This window comes from Kryptolebias marmoratus, linkage group LG22 (genome assembly GCF_001649575.2).
Source record: "Kryptolebias marmoratus isolate JLee-2015 linkage group LG22, ASM164957v2, whole genome shotgun sequence".
Taxonomy (NCBI): Eukaryota; Metazoa; Chordata; class Actinopteri; order Cyprinodontiformes; family Rivulidae; genus Kryptolebias; species Kryptolebias marmoratus.
The window spans coordinates 7642545-7648633 of NC_051451.1; positions in this window are offsets into that span (position 1 = coordinate 7642545).

The following is a 6089-nucleotide window of genomic DNA, read 5'->3' on the forward strand; positions in this document are numbered from 1 at the left end:
ACTCTGAGTCCCTCCCGGATGACCGAGCTTCTCACCCTATCTCTAAGGGAGAGCCCAGACACCCTGCGGAGGAAACTCATTTCAGCCGCTTGTATTCACGATCTCGTTCTTTCGGTCACTACCCAAAGCTCGTGACCATAGATGAGGGTAGGAACGTAGATCGACCTCATTGTTTCATTTCAAATAAATGTTTAAAAAAACACATGGCAATACATATTCAACAAAATCTCAAAAAGATTCTAGGTTTTCTTAAATGTGCAAATATAGTTTTGTTTTTAATCAAGACATGTTATCCATAAAATTGGGATTATCTTGTATCCCGTACAGCACAACAACTAAAAACAAGAATGAAGCTTTGGATGATGATAAAGATGCCTCCTTAAACAAAATTAAGCACATATTACTCATGCCAGCTGCATCATCTCTGCCTGCTGTGTACTGCATAATTTTTTTGAGACTCACAGTTCACTGAGCGGGATAACAAAGAAGCTGACGAACTCGACAACGATGAATTCTGAACAGGTTGGAGAAAGGAGGACTTATAGGATCAAACATGCACTATAAACATGCTTTTCACAAGTATAGCTTGGTAAGTTGGTGTCTCATTAGGCATTCATGACCATGAACATCTTCAGAATCATTTGTAAATTTTGGGGGGTTCTAAACTTCCTCGCTTGAGTTACAGAGGTGCACAGCCCCGTCACTTGAGTTTTGAATATGTTCAAAAATTTTAGTGTGACAACTTAAGAAGTCATGGCGGGTGTCACTAATCTGTCTCAAACCACCTAAATTGCGTTGTAGATGTCTCCAACCCCGAGCACTGCTCAGTTTACTGGTCAAACCCTCCTTCTTTAGCCACTTACTGAACAATTCCAACACTTCAGTGTATTTCTGAGTCATTTGTAGCAGCTAACAAATGTAGGCATCCACCCAAATATCAATTAGGCTTGTTGTTCATCCATGCAAGTCCTTGTTTCATTTTAGTAGAAAAACTGAGCTCCTTTAAATCATGTTTAAAGTTGCTTTTGAACAATCATAAATGCAACATTGACCAATGTATTTGATGAGTGTTGATGATTTTGATGATGGACTGTATGCTATTTTTATGACTTTTCATTTTTGTGTTTTTATGATGTAAAGCACTTTGAACTGCTTTGTTGCTGAAATGTATTTTACAAATAAACTTGACTTGACTTTAGTTAGCTATTAAAGTTTGTTTTTTGTACTGCATCCAGTAATGTAAATCATACCTACCTACGGGAAGAATTAAACACACAGCATACACCTAGAAGTTGTGTCAGATAACACTCAATCTACAAATGAACCACTGTGGAGTTCATTTGAAACCACACTGAGACCATCTACCCCGAAAGGTTTACGCATGGTTGTTTTGGTCTGCACCCAAGCACAATTACTGTGTACATATTCAATTCAATTCAATTCAATTCAAAAATACTTTATTAATCCCAAAGGGAAATTAAATGTTGACGTAGCTCATTTAAATCAAGGAGTTATTATAGATGGTGATGGCTGTGGGCAGGAAAGATCTCCTGTACCGGTCCGTTTTACAGCTAATCTGAAGAAGCCTTTGACTAAAGAGACTCTGTTTTCCTATGACGGTCTCATGAAGAGGATGGTTAGGGTTGTCCATGATTTTCTTGATTTTATGCAAAATCCTTCTTTGCATCATCATCTCCAGAGGTTCCACAGTCATCCCCAGAACAGAACCAGCTTTCTTTATCAGGTTGTTGAGCCTTTTTAAGTCCCTGGCTCTGATGCTGCTGCCCCAACAGATGATGGCAGAGGAGATGACACTCTCAACAACAGACTTCAAGGTTTCCAGCAAGATGTTGCTGGAAACCTTGAAGGATCTAAGCTTCCTCAAGAAGTACAGTCTGCTCTGTCCCTTCTTGTAGATGGCTTCACTGTTGAGTCTCCAGTCCAGTCTGTTTTCTAGATGAACACCAAGGTATTTATATTCCTCAACCACCTCCACTTCTTCTCCCATGATGGTAAAATGGTTTGATCTGACCCTGTTTCTCCTGAAATCTACAATCATCTCCTTTGTTTTGTTCACATTCAAGATGAGATGATTGTTTCCACACCATGCCACAAAGCGACATGGTGTGGAATATTGAATATCTACAATTAATTCAATTAAATATCTACACAAATAAACCACACCAAGATGGAAAACAAAACAGAGTTTGATTTAAACGGACTAAACACTCTTAAAAATATTTAATAAAATTTCAACTTTTAAAATCTTGAAGTTGATTTAACATTTCGAGGTATCCAGTTCCCATCTGACTATGTAGGTCAGGCTGGTTTTGGTACTGTATCAGGTTAAACCCCTCCATATGCTGAGAGACATAAAAAAAATCTTTCTTATATAAGAGAAATACCCATGAAAGAAAAACAAGGCTGCATTAAAGACTTCAAGCTATGATAAAGCAGGAATTTTCAGGCTTCAGATGGTCATTCTGCTCTAGCCCCAGGACTTTCCTTTGTGCGTGCCAAACAGAGGCGGTTTCGGCTTTCTTGCTGCTGAATATGAATTCACTGTGAACAGGACCAGAGAACTCCTGCAGGCCACTGAGGCTTTCAGTCAGCTTTCATCCTGACTCCTAATGTACGTTAAAATGAGATGTGAAGTCAGAGCAGCTCAAGGTTTAATTATTTCATATGAATCCTGCAAACTCAGCAACATCAGACATAAGGTCTTAATGCATGCGATAAAAAGATACAAGCTTGTATTTGAAGGAGATTTTTGCATATATAGAAGTAATTTTGTAACTGATTCTGGCTGCAACCTGGGAAAATGCTTTTTACAGACCACCATAAACTGACCAACAATATGAGGTCCCGGTTTCCCTACCAGGGTATATTCACAAATCTTAACGCAGTTTAACAAAGAACATTGCTGCAAATATTTCCAGAGTTTCATAACATGAAAATGCCCCTACAAATATGATTTTTTTTTTGCCTGCTGCCAAAAGGACGTAACGTTTTTCCTTGTGTCTGTGTCTGTGTTTGTTACTAAAAATTCTCATGAACCACGGAACAAATTTTCATCAAACTTCCAGAAAGTCATCCCTAAATATGCATCTACAACTGATAAACATTTGAAGTCAACTCATTTCAAGATGGTTGCCACAGCCAGCTTACTTGAAAAAACGGCTATAACTCAGATGGTTTCACAGATAACATGAGATCACACATAACGTTATTTTTAAGGTTTAACCAAAATGGCATCAGCTTGTTTCTTAGACTAAAACTCTGGCGGGTGGTGGGCAAATTGCATTCCTTTGAGGAATGCTAGGTCTTCAATTTAATGTTGTTTTTAGTTTTAAAAGCATTCTTTCCTATTAAACTATTTGTTTATAGTTTCAGTCTATCTTTCTGCAGATCCAATTAACAGCAGTCATGTAATAAAGATTAGCTCTCTGTCCAACTTGATCCTGATTTGCTCTGACATTCAGACGCAGACGATAATCTCGTGAGGCGTCTGCAGGTTTTCAAATCAAGTTCCTTTGCCTTTCTCTTCAGAAATGTTGTTTATTGTTGTTTGATCTAAGAGATAAACATTAAAAAACATTAATAAATAAATTATTTACAACTGTGGTTTTAGATCTTGCAACTCAGACCTTAATTCACTAAAAGATGTGCAGTCCTCTGTTATTACTCCAATTTTTGAGCATCATTTGCACTCAATATAAGTTCTTTCTCAGAGTCACATTCACAAAGCAAATAGAACTAATAATATCCTGGTGCAAACACACTTATCACAATTGTCCTCACTGCACAAACACATCACGCCAAAAGTGACAAACAGAAAGAGAAAAAATATTTTTCCACATTTTCTTAACCGTTGACCATCATTTCATTCTTATTTGTTGTCATTTAATGAAATAGTTCAAAGGCCTAGCATTTGTTTGAAGGAATGCATATTGTCTGAAGTTAGTTATTTTGGTCTCATGCAGTATTGCAATATCTGGCACAATCTCACATGATCAATTAATGCTTGTAATATGTGTTGTGAATGACTGTTAGCTACTACCACACCAAATTTTAGCACAATATCTGAAGATTCCACAAATTTATAGCTATTTTTGCGCAGGTTTGTCAAGTTGTGGATGGAAGATTTGGACCCAAAATGCAGACCCAGACAATGAACTCAAAAATAAAACAAAACAATTTTTTTAAATAAAGCAAAACAAAAAGGCTGATGTTGCAGCAAATGCTGAATAACACAAACTTACGAATAATGAAGATAACAGGGAACACGGAGGGCGACACGATGAAACCCAGACAGTGCATTGTAGCAAAAATTAATCAGTGAATCACAGAAGTTGAGGAACAGGTTATATAGACAGAGGCTGATGAGGAAGTGAATATGGGTGACTGATCAGTAACTATGAACAGGTTGAGATAGGTGAGGCAGACTGGCATTTAAACTACTGAGGGAGAGTGAGTGATGGCACAAAGAACACAGAGGGCACAGGGAGCAAAACTACACATAACAGCATAAATAACATGGATCACAAGAAATAAAACAGAACTACAGAAACACCAATAACAATAGAAAAATTACTTAAAAAATATACCCAAATCCAAACAAGGTTAAGGTTGATTAGCTGTGGTAGACAGCTTGATTTGGAATAATTTCAAATGTTATTCAGTTGTAGATGTCGACACAATGAATACTTCCTGAATGTATCATTAAAATCCGTTCAGTGATCCACAAGATAATTTGGTCACAGGCAAACAGGGTTGTCTTCAACAGTTAATACGAAGGTTTAAGCGAATATATAGTGCAATGTGTTGTGCTCAAAGTAAGTGCTGACGACGGTACTCAGCTACTAACACACCAAATTTTAGCTCAATATGTCTAAAACTGACTGAGCTGTTCCCCATTTTTGTGTTCGCAGAGATCACTTTGCTGTGGCGGCCATCTTGAATTTGGTTGAGTCCAAAAGTTTAATCAGTTGCAGATGTCAACACAGTAATTAGTTTCTAAACGTTTCCTTGAAATCATGAGATATGTTGCCTTATAGTACAAGCAAATTAGCATGCACACCCACACACACCTACACACCACACACACACACATATCAACCTGAACAAAAACAATATTGCTCTGCCTTTGCCTTTGGCAGCGGCTGATAAAAGTGGGTCTTTGGTTTCTATCCTGGACCAAAGGATATTTGCTGCACCATCTTCCTAGAGTTTTTATTCTAACCCCTTCAGCTTGGGCAGTGTGTTCTTGGGGCAATTAATTGTTGTAGTTAAAATCTTTGGCATCTGATTGTTAACCTCTGGATGTGAAGCATTATCTGCTGACATGTGCTGTAATCATAAAGCCTTATATTTTGAGCACAAACAGGAACAGCCAGCTTTTGGTCACTTTTTAGACAATATATTGCAGTTGCAACAATATCTGACACTCATCACTGTGACAAAGGGTGAATCAGATCTTCCTGAAGTGCCTGCCCTGTTTTTGGGAAGGCAACAATGAAGCAGAGTGCACTTTGTCCTCTGTTTCTACTTCTGACATGCAATTACCTCCAGCTTTAAGAAAAAAGTAAATATTTGATGCCAAATACATGTTAATATTTGTGAAGTAAATGTTTTTAGTTCTGATAGTTATTTGCTTAAATTTGGTCGGGGTTTTGTACTGTGCACAGTCCCTCATTGAACCCTCCTAAAGCCCTCAAAAGAGAGATAAATGAAAAGAGGTAGGGAAGCTCTTGTAACTTTGGGTCAATTTGACCTGACGGCAACAGGAGGGTTGAAAAGGTATACAGTATTTAACTAACAGCACAGTTTGAGGTACACATCTTCATTAGGCAGATGTGCAAAACCACAGTATGAGTTGCTCCCAGAAGACAGTCCTTTGGTGAATTCAGGCTTTGTTGTCTCAGTCCTTAATAAATTAAAATATTACAGACCATAAACGACTGTATATGATATTAAAGGCATAAGATTCCTAGAAGGACTTTGTCCCATGATTAATAAAATGTTTTCTGAAGAGACAGAACTGAATTATAAACAGATCTTGCTGATCAGTTAGCGATGAGAATGTAAAT